We start from the raw sequence: 26,635 nt of genomic DNA, 5'->3' as shown, positions 1-26,635 counted from the left end.
GGTTGAGTGGCAGAAGACAGAGAGTGGTAATCAATGGACACTGCTCAACATGGACTAATGTTATTAGTGGAGTTCCTCAGGGTTCAGTGTTGGGTCCATTGTTGTTTTCTGTATTTATAAATGATATTGATGATGGTGTATCAGGCTTAATGTCCAAGTTTGCAGACGATACCAAGGTTGGTAGGGTTGTTAAGGACACTACTGATACTATGCTGCTGTAACAGGATCTGGAAAGGTTGAGCAGATGGGCTGAGAGGTGGCAAATGAAGTTTAACATTGACAAATGTAAAGTACTACATATGGGAAACAGTAACCCCAGATCAACGTATCAACTCTGTGGTACTACGCTGACAGTGGTAGAGAATGAAAAGGACCTGGGGGTAATTGTGCAGGCAGATATGAAGTTCTCTGAGCAGTGCAGACGAGCTGCAAGAGTAGCTCATGGTGTCTTGTCAATGATATACAGGAATTTTTCTAGCAAGGACAGGGATGTGATTATTCCCTTGTATAAGGCATAGGTCAGGCCACACCTTGAGTACTGTATACAGGTCTGGAGGCCTCATTTCAAGAAGGATGTAGAACTGCTGGAACGAGTACAGAGAAGGGCAACAAAATTAGTGAATGGAACAAAGGGTTGCTCTTACGAAGAAAGGCTTAAGTTTTGCAAATTACAGAGCCCGGAGACTAGGCATCGGCGAGATGATCTGATAGAGGTGTATAAGGCTTTGAATGGCTTGAGCATGCTCAATGCCGATGGGATTCTTCCTCTTTCTCAGAATAATCACCTGAGAGGGCATAAATTCAAATTGAGGAAGGTTTGTTTGTTGTTTGTTATTTGGTTTTTAGGAGCATTAGCAACTAAGGCCATATTGCTCCGGGATATGCGGTGGTCATTCCCTGACCTTTCCGCATTCTCCGTATTTGGTGGTGACGGGCTCGAACCCCGGTCTAATCAAGAAGCGTGTGCTACGCACTGCTGCTCCTTCCCACCTGGCTACCGAGGCGCCAATTGAGGAAGGACGGATGTCGGATAGATGTGCGGAAATTTGCCTTTAGCCAGTGGGCAGTTGGTTTGTGGAATAGACTCCCATCGCTTGTTGTTGAAGTTGATAGCCTAAACAAATTTAAGGCTCAGCTGGACAGGTATTTCGAACGAACGGAGGGGTGAAATGGGAGTAGTGGTTGGTTTTTTTTTTTTTTTTTTTTTTTGGCTGATGCTGAATAAGCTTGCTTTCTTGCATCATATGCCTCTACTAATGCTGTCACATTGACCTAGATCACATAGTACGTTAGAATTAATATTTATCGAGATCAGTGAACAGTACCATATGGTACCGTGAGAATCGCTTAAATTTTAGTCGGGTGGTCAGTTAAATTCACCGTTCACCAGGCAGGCAGTGTGCCCATTCGATAGGTCCTGGGGAGAACACTGCATGTGGATCCAGCTGGTCATGATTCTGAGGCTTCTGCTGAGGTCATTATTACTAATGACCAAACACAAATTATTCATTTACCTACCAGAATACCTAACAATCCTACACACACACAAACATGCACACAATCATTTTCTCACAAACAACCTTTCCAAATATGTGGTCAAGTTGGGTGGTCCTCGGGGTCTCAGATCACAACTTAGGTCTATACTCCAGTGGAGGTTTTTGCTTATGGCCATTCTCAGCTTCATGTTGATTGAGATTATTCAAGAATTCAAAGTAGGATGATCTGTGAGATTTTTATTCTTTTTCTTGGTTGGATCACTGTTTTATATCTTATAATGTCAATGCTTGCTCAGATCATCAGTGAAATTATTCTTATAGAGATGAAACCTTTATTCCATACTCCACCTTAAATCTTGTCCTTTATATAAATCTTTGTTTGCTAATGAATGTGCTAAGGCCATTCACGATAAGAATGTTGCACATTACAAATAGCTTGCATCCAAATCTCCAGGTTCATTTTCTGTCTAAACCAAAGCTTACGAAAATTGTAAAGCAGTTATTAATCAGTCCAAACTAGATTTTGAAGAGGCTAACAATAGAAAATTTGCTTCTTGTCCAATCAGTAGTCAAATATTCTAGTGTCTTGCTAAAGCTACTAGCCACAACTTTTCCTCATCTGTACTCCCAATCACTGCTTGTAATGGACAGCTATCTTCTAACTTCTCTGCTAATACTGGTTTTCCACATGATTCAGTTCTTTCTCCCACACTGTATTCTTTCTCCCATACTCAACCTGGAAGGTGGAATACAGTGTGCCATCACACTGTATTCCACCTTCCAGGTTGAGAAACCTTGCCCTGAAAAACATCTTCAACTTCTCGAATACCCACTACCAATCCCTTAAATGCTGTTCTCCAGTAGGGCAAAGATAACTTAGTTAATTTCATCCTGCTAAAACTCAGTTTTGCCTTAAATCTCTCTCAAAAAAGGATTCTTCTGCTCCTATGCTTACCTTCTATTACACTCAGATTTCTAGACAAGCTCACATATCTCTATTAGGGATCAGCCTCACTTATAATCTCTCTCTCTCTCTCTCTCTCTCTCTCTCTCTCTCGGATTAAGTACATGACAAATATTGCTTCCTCTGTATCAAAAAAAAAAAAAAAAAAAGTTTTCACTTTCACTCCTGGCATTATTTTTCTTCTAAACAGCTACTCTCTCTCTCTGTACAAATCTCAAATCTGCCCTACCGTGTAATATTGCTCCGAAATCTGAGTGGGAGCAGCTTCTAGAGTCCAATAAAAAGAGCAGTTCAGTTAATTAATGACACATCTCTTACAGTCTGTTCACTCTCTTTCTCAGAGACCTTCTGTTTCTGCTGCATGCCTTTTCTAAAGATACTTCCATGGGCACTGTTCATCTGAACTGGTATCTATAATCCCCCCCCCCCTCTCTCTCTCTCTCTCTCTCTCTCTCTCTCTCTCTCCCAAACCAGTCAGCATAGCATCCTTTTCTGTTCAAAAATTTTAACTCACAGGACCAACTCTTCTTCTTCTGCATTTATCCCTACAACTTCAGTTTTCTGGAACAACCTCCCTTCACAAGCATTTTCTGAAAATTACAATCTACACTAATTCAAGACCAATGTCAACAAGTATCATGCATCATCTCAACATTCAACCTATGCATGGTAGTAAGTACTATAGGTTCTAATACCCTTTTTGTTTGGGGTGTGCATTAAAAAAAAAATGAAGTTTGTTCCAACAAGCAAACACTCTCTATTGAAACAAAGATTTTTTGCATATCTATCGTGCAACCATCTTTTTAGATTTTTTAAAAATTTATGTCCCCTTATATGTTTTATCCAAGCAATTGTTAGGATGCCAACATCATTTAATTTAATCAAAACATTAAGGCCTTAAACAATTCACTCGGGTCTTCTTGCAGGTGCTTAGTTTCAAGACACTGCAATTTACAGAAGTGAAGCCTTTCTTGGTAAGAATATCCTTTTGTGTCCCTGACTAATCTTGATATTCTCTGAATTCATTCCAACATTTCCACATCCTTAATGAGGCTTCTCGTCCTGTACACAGCACTCAAGATCATCTGTCTAATTTATTCTAAGTTTTGTTGCAGAATAATATCCTGAGGCTGTAACAAGACTTACATGGGCACTGTAAGGTACGTCAGAAAAAGATTAGCTTAGGAAATACAGAGAATAAAAAATTGACAGCAGACACAGGCACTGCTTTCTTTCACTGCTTCTACTGGAACATGTAGCAGCTGAGAAAGAATGGTATTGGGGATTTCAAAGCCTGCGGGGGGGGAGCTTCATTGGACAAGCAAATACATTGACAGTACTAGGGTTAATAAGAGTAATAACAAGTGCATGTATACTTGCATATACAATAAAGCTAGAAGAAAAATAAATTAGATGAATCTAAAGTACTGGTTCAATTCATCAAATGCAGACACGTTGTCACTCACACATAAGAGATGCAGAATTTAAAAATGGGGAGTACAATGTCAACAGAAAGGACTGGCTGGGGGGAATGAGATGTTCTTAGTTAGGAAGCACATCAAATCTAAAGCTGAGCATCCAGTTGACATGGGTCGAATGCAATGTTGAACCCGTTTGGCATGATATAAGCCCTAGGAAAACTAAATGAGAGTTGAACTGTACTGTAGTACTAATGACAGTGATGACTATAACTTAACTAGCAACTACAAAGACATACAGGGTGGGTGAGTAAATCAGAATGCCTCATAATTGAGGATTTTAACTTTCTACGTATTGAATGAAACTTGTGAATTGGTCACTCGCAGAGTAGCAAGCTGTTTGTTAATTATTCAATGACTGATTTCAACACCAGCATGTTAGAAAGGAAAGAGAGAAGGTGGTCCACTCGTTCTGATTATCAGCAGTGATATCTCATCCATTAAGAATCTTCATATAACAGGCCCACTTGGGTGGAATTAATCACACTACATTGGCAAAGAATTTACTTAAAGATGTAAATGTCAAATGCAAGAACTAAAGTAGGCTCACAAAGTTTTTAAATCCTGGGCAATGGATCCAACTGATGACAATATTACCAACAGCAAATTCTAAATGAGAAGCTTTCAGGGAAGTAATCACAGCTAAATTTGGTATCCCAACTAAGGGACAGTGTGCAAGATTTGAACCTCAATGGAGGGCAGATGAACAGATGAGACTTGTGGTAGACAGGAAAAATGCATGGGATGCATATAAATGATTAGATTATAGAGAAACCTACAGAAAATGTAAACTATTCTGCAATCAAGTCACAAAGGAAGTTGAGCAAGATTATTAGAAGGCAGATTATTAGAAGTCTCTGGAAAAGAGAAGTAGCAAACATTTCTTTAGTTGGAATTCTGATGTTTTAACTGTGGTAAATATGTGGCTAAAAAGTTCAAACGCACCTAAAAAGAAATTACAAATGTAATGGTATAGCATAATACACATAACTCACACTTGATGAGAGATACAAAATACATACACCGGAAGCTTGACAGTGCAATATAGACACCGTTGAGCCAAAAAATTATACCTACATAATATGATGTTGGTCCTCCACGTGCAGCCAAAACAGCTCGTACCCAGTGCCAGCATGGACTACAAGATTTCTAAATGTGTCTTGAGGTATCTGGTACCAACACGTAATCAGCAGATCCTTTAACTCCTGTAAGGTCCGTGGATGAGATGCTGCAGATCGGAGTCGCTGTTCCACCACAAACCACAGATGTTCGATGGGACTAATGTCTGGGGAATTTGGAGGCCAGGGTAATACCTGGAAGCCTTCCTCATGTTCCGCGAACCAGTTTCGAACAATCCAGGCAGTGTGGCATGGCGCATTATCCTGCTGAAAGACAGCACCGCCAAAGAGGAAGACTGTTGTCATGAAAGGGTGTACCTGGTCAGCAATGATGTTTAGGTAGGTGGTAGATGTCAGAGTGCCCGGCACATGGATGACTGGACCAAGGGTATCCCAGCAGAACATCGCCCAATTTTGACACCACCACCGCCAGCTTGTTTTCGTCACACAGTGCATCCAGGTGTCATCACTTTCCCAGGTAAATGACCCAAATGTACCCAACCATCCACATGGTGCAAGAGGAAACGTGCTTCATCAGACCAGATGACCTTCTTCCAATCACTCAAGGTCCAGTTTCGATGCTTGTGTGTCCACTGTAGGTGCTGTTGCCTGTGAACCATGGTTAGCATGGCACTCGGAGCAACCTGCAGCTATGCAGCCCTATTTTCAGCATGGTTCGATGTACTGTGTTGTGACACATTAATCCCATCACCAACATTCCAATTACCAGTAAGTTGCACCATAGTCGTCCTTCTGTAGCCACATACCATCCGGGAGAGTCTTCACTCACCTCGAGCATCGAAGAGCCGTGGTTGTCCAATGCCTTGCCAGCGGTTCATGGGTTCCCCCTCCTCGGATCACTTTCAGTAGGTACTAACCACGGCTGACAGCGAGCACCCCCCAGCCATGCCATTTCGGATATGCTCTGATGCAATCGTCTAGCCATTACAATTTGGCCTTTGTCAAACTTGCTTAAGTCTGCAATGTCTTGCTTAAGTCTTTCCCATCTGAAGAACAAGAGTAACACTGACTAACAGAGCGCAGTATCAGGTGTTTTTTTAGCAGTCCCGACTCATGGATGTGTCGTAGTTCACCTGCAGTTGCTTCAATTTGCTTAACGACTCGCCGGTCATAATGCTTTGGCTTATAGGTGTATATAATTAATAACATAAACTTCAGAGCATAACTGGTACATAGTGCTATAATTGCATTAGGTTTAGTGAAATATTTTTAATTAAAATGAACTTGAGCAAAAATCATGCCTCAGACCATAGCATCAAAGCAAAGCAAAGGGTTCAAGTTAATGTGATTGCTGTGGCTCACGGAGAATTGATGGTGGCAAGATGTCCTCCAAATCCCAGCCTTATGAAATATACTGCTTGTTTAACATTTGCAGATTATCTGGAGCGGAATATATTTTGAAAACGGTGTGTGTGTGTGTGTGTGTGTGTGTGTGTGTGTGTGTGTGTGTGTGTGTGTGTGTGTGTGTGTGTGTGTGTGTGTGTGTGTGTGTGTGTGTGTGTGTGTAGTAAGAAGTGTTTGATTGATTGATATTAGATTTTTCTGGTGCATTAGCAGCAGCGGCTATTATGCACCAAGACAAAGGTAAAAATAGATTCTGGTAACTTTAAAACAGATTACCTGGTCAAAGAATTAAGTAAATTTTAAAAGGCAGTATATAAAGCTTATTTTATAACATGAATATGAATTAGTAAGTTGTAAAAAAGAGCTGACACCTTGTCATATGTCAAACAAAATCTGACTCAGTGCATAAGGCTCAGTCAGATGGTTAAAAGCAGTAAAACGTATATTAAAATCTGTGCACTCGAATAACATATGGTTCAGGGATAAAACTATTTCACAGGACTCACACATAGGAGGGTCATCAGCCCTCACCAAGAACGAATGTGTCAAATGACTGTCCTATGAGGGTCTGAGCAAGAACAACTTTCTCCTTACGATTCCTGTGCAGACTAGACTGGCACGATTCAATTACATGCTTTATCTCATGAAATTTATTTGTAGTTTGTCTACTCCATGAATCCTGCCATTGGCAGTATATCTTTTGGCGTATTATTTGCCAGTAGTCTGTATATAGGGACTTACAGGTAATAATTATTGGTGGGAATTGCTGATTTGGCTGTGGTGGCAGCCAAATCATTTCCCCTAATCCAAATGTAGCTGTGAATCCAGCAGAAGCAGATATCATAATCACATTCATGGAGAGAGTGGATCTTCTGCTGAACTTGAGACAGAACTGTGTGTGGATTATGTCTCAACGATAGTAAAGCTGGTAAGCCGCTCAAAATATCAGAATATAAAATGAACCGTTGGTGCTGGTATTGATTAATGTGGTCCAGGGTTAAATCAATAGCATGCAGCTCTGCAGTAAATATGCTGCATTCAGAGATAATTTGCTCTGACATTGTGGTATCCGGAAAGATAGCAGCAGAACCTACATATGATTCCAACTTCAAGCCATTTGTGTAAACTGACACAAAGTCAGAATATTCAACCCAGTGTGCTGAATAGAGCTGGGGTAGACAGATGATGGGGTATCTGACTTCCCCCGATTTTTAAGAGAAAAGTCACACGTTGGAACATGAGCATGCCAGGGCATACAATTGGCTGCTTTGGTGTTTGGGCTATATAGTCTATCTTGATTTCAAGTTCTCTAAGTAGCTCTTGGACACAAATACCAAAAGGACGATTTTCAGTCTTATGGGCATAGTACAAACTTTCCTATCATGGCTCAAAAATGCATGGACAGGTAGAATGGCCTGGCAGGGATTTCAGTTTTAGCATTAGCAGAGGCAGACGATGCAAGAAAGCAAGTTTATGCAGCATCAGCCAAAAAAAACACTTCCATTTCACCCCTCCGTTCGTTCGAAATACCTGTCCAGCTGAGCCTTAAATTTATTTAGGCTATCAACTTCCACGACAAGGGATGGAAGTCTGTTCCACCAACCAACTACCCACTGGCTAAAGGCAAATTTCCACACGTCTATCCTACATCTGTCTTTCCTCAATTTGAATTTATGCCCTCTCAGGTGATTATTCTGAGCAAGAGGAAGAATCCCATCAGCATTGAGCATGCTCAAACCATTCAAGGCTTTATATACCTCTATCAGATAACCTCGCTAGTGCCTAGTCTCCAGACACTGTAATTTGCAAAACTTAAACCTTTCTTCATAAGAGCACCCCTTTATTCCATTCATTAATCTTGTTGCCCTTCTCTGTACTTGTTTCAGCAGCTCTACATCCTTCTTGAAATGAGGCCTCCAGACATGTATACAGTACTCAAGGTGTGGCCTGACCATTGCCTTATACAAGTGAATAATCACCTCCTTATCCCTGCTAGAAAAATACCTATATATCATTGACAATACACCATGAGCTACTCTTGCAACCCGTCTGCACTGCTCAGAAAACTTCATATCTGCCTGCACAACCACCCCCAGGTCCCTTTCATTCTCTACCACTTTCAGTGTAGAACTACAAAGTTGATACGTTGCTCTTGGGTTGCTGTTTCCCATATGTAGTACTTTACATTTGTCAATGTTAAACTTCATTTGTCACCTCTCAGCCCATCTGCTCAACCTTTCAAGATCCTGTTGCAGCAGCACAGTGTCAGTAGTGTCCTTGACAACCCTGCCAACCTTTGTATCATCTGCAAACTCGGACATTAAGCTTGATATACCAACATCAATATCATTTATAAATACAGAAAACAATAATGGACCCAACATTGAACCCTGAGGAACTCCACTAATAACATTAGTCCACGATGAGCAGTGTCCATTGATTATTCTCTGTCTTCTTCACCTCAACCACCACTTTATCCATAGCAACAATTTGCCACCAATGCCACACTGCTCCAATTCGTGCAGCAGTCTTCCATGTGCAACAGTATCAAAAGCCTTTCTAAGATCCAAGTATATAATATCAAAGTTATTCCCTGCATCCAGTTCTTTTGTGACTGCATCATTGTATCCAATCAAATTGGTCAGACTAGACTTCCCCTTAACAAAACCATGCTGTCCAAGCTATAACTGAATTCTTGTCTGGATGATCCTGCAGTGCTTCTTTAACCAGTGCCTCCATTAATTTTCCTGGAACAGAAATTAAACTCACAGGTCTATAATTACTTGTCAGCCTTTGATTTCCTTTGTGAATTGGGGTCACATTTGCACATCTCCAGTCAGTGGGTACCTCCCCTGAGTCCAAGGAAGCTCTCATAATTATAGCTAAGGGTTTGCTTACTTCCTTTGCTGCCTCCTTTAATATAACTGGATAGATCCCATCCACCCCAGGTGCCTTTCTTGTGTTTATCTTCAACAATTTCTCCTCCACTTTACTCTCAGTTATTACAAGTTTCTCTAGCTTACTGCCAGAGTTGAATACACCTCTGGCTTTCCCCTCGCTAAATAACTCCTCATGTGTGAATGTTGATGCAAAATATTCATTTAGTTTGTTAGCTACCTGAGCAGGATCATCAACAGTTGACCCATCGATATCAAGTGGACCAATCTGATTCATCCCCTTCCTTCTAAAGTTTACATAAGTAAAGAACTCTTTGCTGTTTTTCTTTGCATCCCTTGCCAAAGATTTCTCGTAATCTGCCTTCGCCTGCCTAACCTCCTTTGTAACTTGGTTACAGATCAACTTGTATCTATCATAGGCTTCTGTGTCATGTGTTAATTTGTATGTATCCCATGCATGTTTCTTCTCTGCCATATGCCTCATCAGTTCATCTGACATCCATTTAGGCCTAAACCTTGAACAGTATTTCTTAGTTGGTATGTAAAGCCTAGTAGCTTCCAAGATAAGTTCTTTGAATGCTTCCCATTTTGCATTTGCTGTTGGTAACGTCATCAGTTGGTCCCACTGTATAGAATTTAAATACTGTCTCAGTCCATCGTAGTCGCCTTTACGAAAGCAATAACCCTTCCCTTTACCCCTAATGGTAGTTACCTCTTTGAGTAAATCCCACTTCAGCACACTGTGATCACTGCCACCTAGTGGTTCCTTTATCTGCAGATTCTTAATGTACGAAGAATCACTACTGATAATCAAATCAAGAGTATTACTCCCTCTAGTTGCCTCCCGAACATGATGATGTAGAAAACAATCATCCAACAAATCCACAAAAGGCTTGCTATTGTGTTAGTGACTAACCCACAAATTCCAGTCAATATCTGGGAAATTAAAATCCCCCATTATAAGACTCTCTGATGCACTGGTCCACTCTATTTCCCTGTACAGTTTCTTATTATATTAATCAGAGTCATTAGGCCTATAACACACTCCTACTCTCAATTTTGATCTCCCAATGCTTATGTCACACGAAACTGACTCGACACTGCACTGTCCTGCGATGTCGACTGGCTTCACTTCCTTGGATTTTATGTGTTTCTTAACTAATAGCATAACCTCTCCTCCCTTCCTATCTTTTCTGTAGACGTTGTACTCCCCAAATTCCAGTTCTGCATTCCTTATATCTGTGTGACACCATGTCTCTGATATCCCAACAATATTCGTTTTGATGCCTTGAGCAATACCTCAAATTCATCAAATATATATACCAAACTCCTAGCATTGGTGTACACGCAAGTGTACATGCACCTGTTTCTATTCTTAGGCCTAACACAACCCATGTGTTTACTTGTACCGCAATGACTCCCAGCAGTCTCTGAAATATCCTGCATCTTCTTTTTCAGGTTTCTGCTCATTCCAATAGAAGCAGTCCAAGAATCACTTTCACCTCTGCCAGTGGATACTGTTAATCTATTAGTCTTTGTATGTATCCCTCCAAGCTAGCAGTTTTCCGACCCACTTAACACTGCCTCGACAGCATCAGCAAATATTCTTGCACCCTTTCTATTTAAGTGTATCCCATCCCTGTAGAAGCAGTCTCTCCTGTTAACAAGTACAGTCCAGTCTGAAAAAAATTCTATCCCTTGAGCCTTGAGCTCTTTCCGGGGCCAAATTGATCGACAAGGCTCTCATCATATACCCCCTCCTATTGTGTCTGGGCAGAATTGCAGATACTTTCAAATTCAACCCTAATTCACGGCTTTTTTTCAACAGTGACCTGCACTTGTTAAGTAATTCTGTCGGTCTCCTATTCTTGATATCATTAGTGCCAACTGTACAACTATATCACCTTTTGTTCCCTTAAAAGATGATATCCGCTCTACAACGTCATCAACCTTTGCCCCTGGCAGACATACCCTGGTCCTGTTCCACCTATCCTTTTTACAAACCCCTCATGTGTGCATTGATGTGGCGTTGATATGGGCAGCTGAGAACTTGATTGGCCACTCAATTTAGTTCCTTCGAGGGCATCCACCCTGTCTTTAAAGCATACTTTAAAGACAACTACTTAAGTCGAAGCAATAATGGTGGTTCACGTGCTTCAACGTATAGGCTCTGGACAGGAGATGTTAGATATGCACAAGTAGTGAGATGGATAGCCTGATGATGAATAGGGTCCAGCCATCAAAGTACACTGTTTCTAGCTGGTTCATATACTTCGGACCCATAGTCTAGTTTGGATCATATTAGTGCATGGTAAATACTTAATAGGGTGCATCGGTCCATACCACAAGATGTTGAGGACAGAGAGCGGAGAATATTCAGGCCTCTCTTGCACCTTTTGCGGAGTTGACGGATGTGTTTGAGAAAGATCAACTTTTTATCAAATACGAGTCCCAAGAATGTTGTGTTGTGCACTACTGGAATAGCATTTTGTCCAAGCCTTAATTCTGGTTCAGGATAAAGATTCCACTTATGACAAAAGTGTATGCAAACGGTCTTCTGCAGCGAGAATCTGAATCCGTTAGCAAGTGCACTGGAATTAAGGCGATCAATGGCTTGTTGCAGTTGTCTTTCAATAACCCTCAGGTTGCATGACTGAGAGAATATGCTAAAGTCATCAACACAGAGGGCGCTGTTTACAGTTATAAGAAGTTCTGTAACAGCATTTACTTTGATGGCAAAAAGTGTGACACTTAATACTGATCTTGTAGTACTCCCTCCTCTTGGCAAAAAGGGTGAGAGATTTAGGATCCCACACGAACTTGGAACTTAGTTTTGCTGCATAAAAAAGGAGATAAATCAGAAATTGGAAATTATAGACCAATTAGCTTGTTATCCCACATCTACAAGTTGTTCACAAGGGTCATTACTAACAGATTAGAAAGAATACTTGATGAGAATCAACCGAAAGAGCAAGCTTGTTTTAGGAGAGGATTCTCAACTATGGATCACCTTCACATAATATCACAGCTAATGGAGAAAGCAAATGAATATAAAACACCATTATGCCTGGCACTTGTGGATTGTGAAAAGGCATTTGACTCCATACAGCATAAGGCAATGTTTCGGGCACTGGAAAGACAAAGCATAGATACCCCACATATTATGATTTTGAAGAAAATATATGAGAATGCTACCTCCTTTATTAGACTAGACAAAGACAGTAGTAAATTTAAAATCGAGAAAGGAGTTCGACAAGGAGACCCAATATCTCCGAATCTGTTTACTGCTGCCCTTGAGGAAGCTTTCAGAAGATTAGACTGGTCGCAGAAAGGAGTCAATGTGAACGGAGAGTACCTAAACCATTTACGATTTGCATATGACATTGTGGTCATAAGCCACGATCCCAAAGAATTAGAGGAAAATCTTAAATGGTTATGCACAGTTAGTAAGAATTTTGGACTAAAGATGAATATGGCTAAAACAAAAGTAATGATAAACAAGTATGCCACAGAAAGGGAAATAATGATTGAAGGAGCAGTAATTGAAAAGGTGGAGTCATATACTTATCTGGGACAAGTTATTAGCTGTAATAATGATAAATGGCTGGAAGCCATGAGAAGAATAAATTTTGGATGGATGGCAATCAAGAAATATAGTCACATACTGAAGGGCAATATCCCAGTTTGTCCGAAACGTAAAATAATGAACCAATGTATACTCCCCACCATGACTTATGGAAGTGAAACTTAGGCACTCACCAAAAGAATGGAAGAGAAGTTGAGAACTACACAGCGAAGAATGGAACGAATTATATTGGGAATCAGACTATTAGATAAGAAGAGAAACGCATGGATTAGGCAGCAAACTCAAGTAAAGGACATTCTTATCAAAACTAAAGAACTAAAATGTGTCCTGCCCAAGGACACATAGCTCGAAGACATGATGACAGATGGACTAAGAAAATAACAGAATGGTACTCAAGAGGAGCTAGAAGAAAACCTGGAAGACAAAGGCGGAGATGGATAGATGAAATTCATGAGTTTTTGGGTAGTAAATGGAAAGCAAATGAATATAAAACACCATTATGCACTTGTGGATTGTGAAAAGGCATTTGACTCCATACAGCATAAGGCAATGTTTTGGGTGCTCAAAACAGAAGGAACTGGAAAGTTGCTGGAGAGGCCTTCATCCTGCAGTAGATTGAAAATGGCTGATGATTATGATGATAAGTACCTGTTTTTCGATTTTATGTTTCAGGACCAGAAACTCTGGGGAATATGAAGATGTCGCAGAGATGTTAGAGAATATTTTCCCAAGAAAATTGGCTATTGCAGTTGGTTATGTTTGTTTGTTATTTGGTTTTTAGGAGCATTAGCAACTAAGGCCATATTGCTCCGGGATATGTGGTGGTCATTTCCTGACCTTTCCGCATCCTCTGTATTTGGTGGTGACGGGCTCGAACCCTGGTCTAATCAAGAAGCGTGTGCTACACACTGCTGCTCCTTCCCACCTGGCTACGGAGGCGGCCTATTGCAGTTGGATCTGCAATAGGTGCATCCATTATAATCTAGGATCGAGGAAGCATGGGATGTATATTTTCCCTTAATTTCCGGGATTTAGTCCCAGACCAACTTAGTACTAATAGACTGAGTAATTGATGACGTAAAACGGATCCACAATTTCTTTTGATTCTGGCGGCAGATGTAGCGTGCTTTGGCTCTTGCGAGTTTAAAGGCTATAAGGTTGGCCATGGTAGGATTTCTTGCCTCCTGCTATGATATTTCAGCTTTACCTTAAGTCTTTGAATTTATTTTTTTTTTTCAGAGGAAATTCTTTGAATTTCCTCTGACATGCTCATGAATAAGCAGGGTATCCTCCTTGGCAGTTAATACAGGTGGGCTTTGTGGCTGAACATGCTGTAGTTTCGTGGTCTTTTGCAGCACATGCAAGGGCTCCATGACAAGCTATTTGCGAGTGTCCGTATTTCTGGCACTTAAAGCACCATAAAGGATTGGGTACGTACAGATGGACTGGACAATTAATACCACCAACTTTGATTTTATTAGGAAACGTTGGTTAACTAAATGTCAGGATGATGTTTCTTGTTGGAACAATTTTCTCATCCCTATGCACAGATATTCGTTTCACAGCTATCACTCCTTGCTGTTTTAATTCAGAACAGATTTCCTCTTCCATCACATCCATAAGATTCCATTCCACAATGACACCATGGAATGAGTTCAAAGTCTTGTGGAGGCTAACGCTCAGAGGAGCTGTTCTGAATGTTTGTCACGTCTGGTCTGTACAAGTATGTTGCCTGATCAAAGCTGTTTGACAGATTTATGAGAACCTGCTAACCCTTCAAAACCCTTCTGGATAAAGAAGGGTAACATTTTTCCTAAGAGCTTGTCACTAGTGGAGTGAATTATCAGGTAGTGAGGTGTTGGAACTGATATCCATCCCTTGTGGTGGAGGTTGATAGCCTAAATAAGTTTAAGGCTCAGCTGGACAGGTATTTTGAACGAACAGAGGGGTGAAGTGGAAGTGGGTTTTTTTTCTTTCTTTTTTTTTGGCTGATGCTGCATAAGCTTGCTTTCTTGCATCAAATGCGTCTACTAATGCTAATGCTAATATATTCTTAGCTTCTCTTTTCTGTCTTTTAGCAGAAGTGACTTCATCTGGGTCAATAGTCATTTTGAGATAGGAACCGAGTTGCAGCCCCAGAAGGAATATATTTATCAGGATTCGTGAAGGTTTTGAAGTGGTTCAGTGCCCGAGCTCCCCACCCAACACAGAGCCCAAAGGGACACTCACTACCTGGCAAGCAATAAATGCGCACAGGAGTGGAATGCTGGAGCTACCCAGACACCACACCCGCATTGCCGGCAGCCTGAACCTTTTTCCCATGAACCATGAGGGTAGGGGCATGGCATTGACATGGTTGACTCTTGCAGGTGAACCCACTAGCTGATTGATCCTAGCCAGGGCATCCAGGACCGCCAATCTTGTCGTAGCAGGGGCCAAAGTGGCATGTTGAAGCTGGTACCCTCAACCGCCAGGATCCCCCTTTCTAGATTTCCACAGGTTGCAGTGCACTGCAAACATGCTGGATTCCATTGATATTATTATTATTAGCCATATGGTGCAAGGAAGCCTGAGGCTTATGCTGCACTAGCCAAAAAAAAATTGAGTTACCCTAAGAGAGAGATAGAGAAGTAGAAAGGAATCGCCAAGAAAGAGAAGAATGATGATATCCAGCTCAGGACCCTGGGTATGCCAAACACATACTCATCAGATGTGAGCCCCTGGGAATATGATCACCTGGAACCTATGCTGAGGGTATTGGATCCCAACGAGGCTAAACTGAAGTACCAACAACATCACTGGGAGGTCTGCTCACCATATACAGGTGCCCACGTTGAGGGAGGGTAAGAAGTGTAAAAAGTGTGAGGTTCTTAGGCACCAACTCAGCATTGTTGAGTCTTTTTGAGAACTCGAAGAATAGGGTGGATGCCTTTGAAAGATTTAAATTGGAGGTCCATCAAGCTCTCAGCTGCCCACATCACTGCCAGTGCTTGCACTGGATCATCAGGCAACACAGCGTCAACCCTCAAGGCGAAATATGCTGGACCCACAGGAGTTAGTTGTTGTAGGCCACTCTATTGTCAGGGTGGAAAATATATTGTGCAAAAATGGATACATAAATAGGACCAGGGTATGTCTGCCAGGGGCAAAAGTTGATGACACTGCTATCACACAGATATCATCTTTTAAGGGCATAAAAGGTGATATTATTGTACACGTTCGCACTAATAACATTAAGTGTATGAAATCTGCCTTAAAATCTGCCTTAAACTTAACAATGATATGTCAATGTTAAAAAAAAAGTCGTGCCTTAGGGTTAAATTTGAAAGTGTTTGCAATTCTGCCCAGACACGATAGGAGGGAGTATATGTTAAGAGCCTTGTTAATCAATTCGGCCCTGGGGAGATTGGGCAAGACTTGTTGGTTAGAATTTCCTGATCATGGCATGTGCTTTTCAGGAGACACTACTTCTAAGGGATATGCTTAAACAGAAAGGGTGCAAGAATATTTGCTGATCCCATAGAGGCAGTGGGTCAGAAAACTGCTAGCTTGGGGTTTTACACAGACTAATAGATTAGCAATAGCTGCAAGCAGAGATGAAAGTGATTCAAGCACTGCTTCTACTATAACAGCAGTCTAGAAAATTTAAGGCCTGCTGGGAGTCATCATGGAACAAGTATATACATGGGTTATTATAGGGTAACTAAGAGTAAGAACAGGTGCATCTATACTTGTATGTACACCCAATGCTAAAAGCAAAGCATAGAAAATAAATTTGATGAATATGAAGTGCTGGTCAAGACATTAAAAGGAAGACAGTGTTGGGATATCAGAGACGTGGTGTCAGTCAGATATAGGGGATGCCAAATTTGAATATAGGGAATAAAATGTATATAGCTATATACACTGTATAATGCAATGTATTTTGACCTTTCAAAATACATTCTACATCATGAAGAATGCACTGTCTTCAGAAAAGTCTGCCTAGGAGAGGGCTTTGTACATACAGTGGTATAAATTAAAAACAGGAAAAGTGCTAAAGACAGGTTTCATGGCATGCAGGATGTATCATGTATTGGCAATTTCACTGAAAAAGGCAGCAACTGAAAAGTAATTGTAAAATGTCACTGCACTATCAAACAGGGGGGAAAAAATGCCCTTACTAAAGAGAGAGAGCCAGACATGCAGTAGCATGGGCCAAAGCAGAAGAGATCATTCAGGAAAGTGAAGTTGCACTGCCTAAACAATGCATCATGTACTAGTAATTTTGTTACTGAAAAGAGCAGCAGTTGAGAAATAAATCCTAAAAGTCCCAACTTGATACATCACATTCATGGTTTCTAGAAATGTTATCCAGGGGGATTGAATATCATCTTGCAAGTGTAAGAGCCAGATCTTCATGGTTCTAGAGAAGTTAGCATTAATGAAGCACAGATGCAAGAAAGCAAGCTGATACAGCATTAGTAAAAAAAAAAAAAAAAAAAAAATCATCCCCAATTCACCCATCCAGTCATTCCAAATGTTTTGTCTATAAATTTATTTAACCTATCAACTTCCAATCCCATCAGCATTGAGAATGATCAACCTTTCAATGTCTTATACATTTCAATCAGATCACCTCTCAGGTGGCTAGTCTCCAGATGCTGCAACTTACAGAACTGAAGTCTTTCTTGGTAAGAGCACCCCTTTGTTCCTCTCATGAATCTTGTTGCCTTTCTTTGTACTCATTCTAGCAACTCTAAATCCTTCCTAAAATGAGGCCTCCACACCTTTAGCATTAGTAGAGGCATATGATGCAAGAAAGCAAGCTTACGCAGCATCAACCAAAAAAAAAAAATCCCATTTCACCCCTCATTCGTTCCAAATACCTGTTCAGCTCAGCCTTAAATTTATTTAGGATATCAACTTCCACAACAAGGGACGGAAGTCTCTTCCACCAACCAACTAACCGCTGGTTAAGGGCAAACTTCCTCACATCTATCCTGCATCTGTCTTTCCTCAATTTGAATTTATACCCTCTCACGTGATTATTCTGAGCAAGAGGAAGAATCCCATCAGCATGGAGCACGCTCAAACCATTCAAAGCTTTATACACCTCAATCAGATCACCTCGCAGGTGCCTAGTCTCCAGACACTGTAATTTGCAAAAAAAAACTTAAAACTTTCTTCGTAAGAGCAACCCTTTGTTCCATTCACTAATCTTGACCTCCTCTGTACTCGTTCCAACAGCTCTACATCCTTCCTAAAATGAGGCCTCCAAACCTGTATTTAATGTACTCAAGGTGGCCTGACCATTGCATTATACATGGGGATAATCACCTCCTTATCCCGCTAGAAAAATTCCTGTATATCATTGACAAGACACCATGGTAATTTCGGTAATTTCCCGTTACACTCCTAGAACCGCCTTTATGTTCCAATTTACACCAATCCAATGGAATCTCTCCTCTCCAGTGATGCTCTCATAACTAGCCTTAATGGTTCAATCGGCTCCTTTAAGATTATAGGGTATATGCCATCAACCACAGGGGCCATATTTGCCTGTAGGTGCGAAAGTTCTCATTAAATAATCATTTGAAATTTCAGCATCATTAATTACATTTTTTGCAACTTCACTTCCATAATATCTCATTGACACAAATGTTTTTTTTAATGTAAATATCGATGCAAAGTAACTATTGAGTTCATCTTCAACTTCAGCTATGTTATCTAATACTATCCCACATTCATTCCATAATGGTCCAATCTGGTTTGTCCTGTTCGTTGCATTTATATATGTGAAGAATTCCTTAACTGCACTCTTTGCTCTCTCTTCTTTATTCCTTATCCCCACTCTTTGCTCTCTACCCAACGCAGTAAAGATACTACAGTTAAAATTATAATTCGCTTAATAAAACGTCTTTCTCCTTCAGAAAATGATGAACATATTTCAACCAGGGAAGACCAACATGGAACAGAACATCAGTGTTTCGAAAATTCTTTCCAAACTAAGAAATTGCCTGATTCCAATGAGATTTTAAAGGATGAACTTGAGTTGGAAATTAATGAAATACTTTTAACTATTTTTGCTAAAAAAGTTCAAAGCCTAGAAAATATTGACTGAGTTTGTCTACGATTATCTCAGTAAAATAGTACCAGAATAGAATCTGAAAGGTCATTTTCTGCAGCTAACCAAATACTGTATGTACCAAAATTAGATCCATTTTAAATGATCATACTATTGATTGCTTATTTTTCCTAAGAGCTCACTTTATTCGGACATGTAGTGTGGATGCTTAAACATAAATAAACTTTGCAGTAACAATACGTATTTTTTTGTTTTTAGAATAACTGTATTTTTAATGATTTTTTTCAGAATATTTATTATTGCAATAACTGTTTATTTAAAACATGAATTCAAGTAACTACAGTACTTGTTTTTTTCCTTACTTTATTGCATATAATTATCATCAAAATGTTTTTGGAATACCGGTATTAATTCCGGTATCCCTGTTTCAAATTAAAAATACCAAAATACCGGTAATAAAGATTTTGACCGGTATTGTAAACCATAGCTGTGTCTGAATTATTAATGCAGTCTTGTCTAGATGATCCTACAATGCTTCATTAACCAGTGATTTCATCATTTTCCCTGGAACAGAAGTTAAACTATCAGGTCTATAATTACTTGTGTCACCCTTTGGACCCCCTTTGTGAATTGGGGTTATATTTGCACATCTCCAGTCCATCGGGATCTCCCTTGAATCTAAGGATGCTCTCATAATTATGGCTAAAAGATTTGCTTACTTCCCTCACTGCTTCCTTCAGTATAACTGGATAGATTCCATCCAACAATTAACTTCAACAATTTCTCCTACACTTTGCTCTCAGTTATTGCAAAATCATTCAGCGTTAGAGTTTAGTTCTCCCATTGAAACATCCTTTTATCCATTGTAATAACTTTCCCTTAATGCCATATTGTTCCAGTTTTTATAGTAGTCTTCCATGTGCAACAGTATCAAAAGCTTTCCTGAAATCCAATCCAAGTATATGATATCAAAATTATTTTTTGCATCCAGTTCCTTTGTGACCACATCATAGTATCCAATCAAATTGGTCAGACAAGACTTCCCCTTATCACACCCATGCTGTGTTTAACTTCTGACCTCCACTTCCCTACAGATTTCTGCATGTGTGAATGTAGATGCAGAATACTCATTCAGTTTGTCAGCTACCTCAGCAGGTTCATCAACAATTGAACCATTGATATCAAAGTGGACGAATCTGATTCATCCCCTTCCTCCTAGAGTTTACATAATAACTAAAGAAGTCTTTGCTGTTTTTCTTTGCATCCTTTGCCAAAGATTTCTCATAATCTGCCTTCGCTTGCCTAACCTCCTTTCTGACTTGATTACAGACCAGCTTATATCTATCATAGTCGTCTGTGTTATCTGATAATCTATATGCATCCCATGCATTTTTCATCTCTGCCACCCATTTAGGCCTAACACTTGAAACAGTATTTCTCAGTTGAAACAAAAAGCCTAGTATCTTCAAAGATTACTTCTTTGAATGCTTCCCATTTAGAATTTGCTGTTGGTAACATCATCAGTTGATCCCATTGTATAGAATTTAAAAATTTCTATACCAGTGTAGTCACCTTTATGAAAGCAAAAACCCTTCCCTTTACCACTGATGATAGTTACATCTTTAAGTAAATCCCACATCAGAACCCTGTGGTCATTGACACCTAGTGGTTACTTTATCTGCAGATTCTTAATGCATGAAGAATCACTGCTCAAAATCAGATCGAGAGTATTACTCCTTCTAGTTTCCTCTCGAACATACTTCTGTTGAAAACAATCATTCAATAATTCTACAAAAGCCTTGCTAGAGTGAGAGTGACCAGCTGCAAGTTCCAGTCAATATCTGGAAGTTAAAATCCCCCATTATAAGACAATCTGATTTACTGGTCCACTCTATTTCTCTGTACAATTGTTCGTTGTACTCATCACAGTCATTAGGCATATAACACACTCCTACTCTCGTTTTCCCTTTCCCAGTGCTTAGGTCTCACCAAACCGACTCAAAATTGCACTATCCACCCATGTCAATTGGATTCACTTCCTTAGATTTTGGTTTTCTTAACTAACAGCATAACCCCTCCTCCCTTCCTATCCCGTCTATACTTTCTGTACACATTGTACTCCCCAAATTCCAATTCTGCATTGCTTTTATCTGTATGACACCATGTCTCTGATATTCCAACAATATCTGTCTTTGATATCTTGATCAGCATTTCAAATTCATTAAATTTATTTACTATACTTCTAGCACTGGTGTACATGCACCTGTTCTTACTCTTAGTTACCCTAACACCACCCATGTATTTACTTGTTCCATGCTGACTTCCAGCAGACCTGGAAATCCCCAGCACATTGCTTTCCAGAATGCTGCTCATTCCATTAGAAGCAGTGCAAGAATCACTTTCACTGATGCCTCCGGCTACTGTTAATCTTTTAGTCTGCGAATCCCCCATGCTAGCAGTTTTTCGACCCAACTAACACTGTACCGATAGCATCAGCAAATATTCTTTAGTTACCCAGTTAGGTAAAACTTGCTAGTGGTGCTGCATCAGGAAGCTCTCCAGATGCCATTTCTGAAATATTGTTATTATTATTAACCATATGGTGCAAGGAAGTCTGAGGCTTATGCTGCACCAGCCAAAAAAGAGAGAGAGAGAAGTAGAAAGGAATCACTAAGAAAGAGAGAAGAATGATTATATCCAGCTCAGGACAATCGGTGTGCCAAGCCCATACTCACCAGATGTGAGATCCCTGGATATAATGAAGTAATGCAGAGAGTTGGTTGGTTGGTTGGTTGATTGATTTAGATTTTATTGGCGCATTAGCATCTAAGACTATAATGCGCCGTAATGCAGAGAGATAAGACATTAAAGATTTCTTAAGTACCGGAAAATTACTGAACAGGTTGAAAGACTTAACTGTGTTAAGAGTCTGTTTCTGTATCCAAAGCATACGTTACAGGATTGGAGTAGGTGACACCACAATTCCTGTTCACCACAAAGGCAATCATGTATCCATGGTGAGGCCAAGGCTATGAAGTTTACCTTCCTAAATATACACACACACATGCACACATTTTTTTTTATAAATTTATTGTGTGGAGTTGACCCCAGCCATCGTATGGCAATACCATCATCTTCTGTGCTTTATCGCGAATCAGCGAAGTAGCACCTTTGTCTGGTAGGACAGTGATGTTGTACTTTTCACGTTGTATGACTGGCCACTTAGCCCAACTGTCCTAATAGGGCAGCTTGTTGCCATCCCTGGTGCTGTAACTGCTCTCTCTCTCTCTCTCTCTCTCTCTCTCTCTCTCTCTCTCTCTCTCTCTCTCTCTCTCTCTCTCTCTCTCTCTAAAATAAATAATAGTCATAATATCCCAGTGGTCATAAGGAATCTGTTGCAATTTTATGGTCAAACAGGCACAAGAAACCTGTATGCTTAATCAAACATTTACCACATAAGTTTCTGAAATGATTTTTTAGTTTTCATAAAGAAACTGCATGCGAAACCTAGCCAACTCATCACAGTCTTGGCAACTATTTGGCATTTTGCTTGAAGCATAGCATGGTAACAGACAAGCCACAATGCCATGTTTGCTTATATAGGTTAAGTTATTTCAAGTTACTTTATTTTTCTTCTCCCATCAGTTCAATAAACACCTACAGCTTCTAAGTTCGGCTATAGTTCTTTTTGAAAGATTTATTACTGTGAATTATTTTTACTCAGTAACATGAAAACAAAACTCAATATTTTCTCAAGATAGATGCTAGAGCAAGACATGCAGTTTCAAATATTGCATGCTATGAAGCATGCCAAATTTGAAATAAATCTGAAAACAAAAGTAACTAATAGTAACAAATATACACATATAGTCACACCTCTTTTTAACCAACTTCCATACAACAAATTTTTCTATTTAGTGAATTTTTTTTGATTTCCCAGTGGGCATTACATTGAAAATAGTTTCAATATAACAAAGAAAATTTCCATATAACGAACTGATTTCGAGAGACCTGGATATGCACTGTCACACCTCTGGCCTTTAGGCAAGATGAATTAAGGGCTAAAATGATTAAGAATTAGTCCCCTTAGCTCATAAAAGCTAAAGGGATTAATTCTTAAGAGCACGAATTAAGAGCTAAAACTTTCCACAATTTAGTAGCGCCCATAAAACCTACACAACTGCCTCTACTGTACCGAGAAGTCATGCTGGTCAACTGCTATCTGTGTCCACAGCCACTGGCAAAGATTAAGGCATATTCCTGATGCAGATATTGGCTCTGGTCAACCTGTTTTCTACTGTAAGCACCCTATTAGAGAATTAACAGAGAGTGATTTCCTTTATCCCAGAAATTCATCTGTTGTTTTGCAGAAGTGAGTTATCCATACTTTCACTAAATTTCACCTATCTCTGTTTACATGGTAGGTACAAGTGGTCCCAAATCAGTTTTGTTTTAGCTGCTGTGCAAGCAACTTTACAATGTTTAAGAGAAACTCCTTGAGTGTAGTAGAAAAAGTGGAAGTGCTTAATAGTGTAGATTGGGGCATTAAAAAAAAAAAGAGAAATCGCTTTAAAATTTTGTATACTTGCCAGTATACAAATATACAACGCATCAATCATTCTGAAAAACCGTGTTTCGATTCTCAAACTGTTTGAGGAAACGGGGGCCCAGTCGGAAGCTTGCAAAATTATGCCTGTGTGAAAATGTAGATGAAGCCGTTTTTTAGTAGGTGAAGTTTATTCGAGACCAAAATATGCCGATATCAAGGCCATTAATAAAAGAAAAGGTTATGAAGTACACTTCTTTTCTGGGGCATAAAACATTCTAAGTCAGTTCTGGTTAGCTGGACAAATTTAAAAAGTGACATGGCTTACTCGAAAAAGTTATTTCCAGTGAAAGTGCAGTTGTAATCGAAGAAGACTGTACCCATTGGAAAGAAACAGTTTTGAAAAAAATTATGGAGGACTAAGTGCCCAGAAACATTCAATGCTGATGAAACAGGACTATTTTTTAAATGTTTGCCAAACAACACACTGACTTTTAAAAATGATAAATGTTAAGCAGTAAAAATAGTAAGGAGAGAATTACATTCTTGGCTGGTGCAAGTATGGCTAGTAATGAAAAACTGAAGCTTTTGGTAATAGGCAAAAGTAAATAAAGTAAATAACCCAGTGTTTCAAAGAAGGGGGTTCAAGCCCCTGACTGCTGAATACGGTCGATCTGCCAACCCGCACTGGACCAGCGTGGCAGATTATGGTCCATTTCCCTCAGCATGAATTGTTGAGGAGGCTTCCACCCTGCAGTGAGTTGATAATGACTGCACTTTACTTTTTTTTTTTTTTTTTTTTTTCAAAGAAGTAAAGTTATTAGAGTTGGGCTATGTCTACAACAAAAAATCCTGGATGACAAGCGAAAATTTTCAAATTGTGGATTTTAAACTTCAATAGAAATATGACAAAAGAAAACACAAAAATCATATTGATTGTTGACAACTGCCCTGCCCACCTATACTTGATAATTTCGAAACTTACAAGTGTGAAGCTTGTTTTCTTCCCTCTGAATACGTCGTCTAAACTACAGCCAATGGACCAAGGCATTATCAAGAATCTGAAAATGTACTACTAAAGGTGCATAATCAAAAAAATTATACTGGGAATAGAAACCAACCAACCTATAGATTCTGTTATAGATTTGCAGATGTGCATATCGCACTTGGCGAAAATGTGGAGTCAAGATGTGACAGAAACAACAATTAAGAATTGTTTTGCAAAAGCAGGTTTTGCTAAATTGCCAATTAACAGTGATGAGAGGGATGAACTAAAATTACAAGATATTGCGCAATCTTAGGAAGAATTTCAAGTGAGAAGTTTGATCAGTTTAAAAATTGTTCATGAATTTTTAGGAGTTGGTAATGATGACATAGTAGCCGAATATCTGAGTGACTCCAACATTTTGAAGAGTATTCAAAGAACTAGTCACAATATCAACGATGAGTTGGATGGTGAGGGCAAGATTAAACCTTAAAACATGAAATGTTGGCAGCATTTGAAACTTTTGTGTTGATTCATTTAGTGTGAAGAAAATTTGCCAGAAAAATATATTTTGAGTGTTTAAAAATGCAGACATTTTTATGAACATGTGCAGTAAAATCCAGCATACAACAAAAAATAACCAAATATTTTACAAAATAATTCTTAAAAGTGTACTGTTGTGTGCATCATGCAAGTAGTCACTTCTTAATATGTATGTATTAATAAATATATTGTTTTAAAATGTTAGAAAATTCATTCATTCCCACTATTTATGATTTATTTCCCATCTTTTACTATATTTCTGAATGTACAGTATTTTTCATTGTTGAAAAGGCCATATTTCTTTATAATGAAATTTCTGTTTAACAAATTTTTTCAAGCAAATGATCAATTTCATTATATAGAGGTCCAACTGTATATAGATAATGTTTTTCTTAATATTTATATACATAATAAAAGAAATATATGCACATGCATGTATATGATTGAAATTTCAAACACTTTAATGGTCTTTTAAACTGTAAAATGGAATCGTCTAAGAGACTAATATTTTTATCTTATAAAGTATTTTTTTGCAATTTTCAGCAAATTATTATTATTTTTTATTTTTTTTTGAAAAACAAAAGGTGTAAAACACATAGCATGTTTTAAAATTTTTAATATTTTATCAAAACTTAAAAATTACACAGAGGATGCAATCCACTAAAAGATAAACACTGACATTGTTAAGCAGAATTCAAGAGAAGATAAATAAATAAAAATTACATAAATTAAAAAGTATGTTGGGAAGCTGTGTGGTGACACAGCAATGTTTTTGTTACATTTCTGGTGCCACCACTGCCAGGTTAAGGGAAGTTTCACTGTAGTAATATTTATTTTCTATTTTTTTTTTTTTTTTTTTATAAGGTAGTTAAGGAATAAGGATTAATAAAAAAAAAATTTAAATGGATTATATATTTCTGATGGGATGGAATTCATCTCTCAAATACTGAAAAAATGTAGGAAATGCTTGGGAAATATAAGCACTTTTGTTTAAAATTCATAAAACAAGTTGGAGGAGAGGGCTGTATTTCAAAATAAATTTCTGTTGAAACTGGTGTAATTATACTTTGCTTTTTATTACAGTTACAATGAAATGAATTAGCTAGTAAATAAGACTACTTTTTTACTAGCTAATTCATTTCACTATCACCATAACCACAAGCCAAATATAAATATAGCAGTTGTTAAAAACAGGTATCAACCCAATGGGTATCACTTAAGCTATCATCCAATGATGATATGATAATCTAAGTGGTTATCATATCACTAATAATGTCAATAATGCTTCAGTGGAAGCATTTTCCTTCAGTGGAAGCTTCCCAACATACTTTGTAATTTCTGTAATTTTTATTTATTTATTTATTTTCTTTTGAATTCTGCTTAACAATGTCAGTGTTCATCTTTTAGTGGATTGCATCCTCTGTGTAATTTTTAAGTTTTGATAAAATATTAACCTGTTCTTAACAACAATTGCTCTGTTCTTAAAAAAATATAACATACAATTTAGCACAGGGAAGTTTTGTTGTTACCTCTCTCCCACCGCATACTCAGGTACTGAACAGATTTAATGACGTTTAAAACTATGGTGTT

The 26,635-nt window shown here is 38.9% G+C and overlaps 1 protein-coding gene across 1 annotated transcript in view; it reads right to left on the bottom strand.

Moving 5' to 3' along the window:
- The window catches only part of LOC150084576 (uncharacterized), a 434,502-nt gene that overhangs the window by 298,567 nt on the left and 109,300 nt on the right, over nucleotides 1-26,635 (bottom strand). The window lies entirely within an intron of this gene.

Source organism: Mastigoproctus giganteus, chromosome 6 (genome assembly GCF_048544385.1).
Source record: "Mastigoproctus giganteus isolate SK-2022 chromosome 6, ASM4854438v1, whole genome shotgun sequence".
Classification (NCBI taxonomy): Eukaryota; Metazoa; Arthropoda; class Arachnida; order Uropygi; family Thelyphonidae; genus Mastigoproctus; species Mastigoproctus giganteus.
This window is presented reverse-complemented; position numbering and strand designations above follow the sequence as displayed.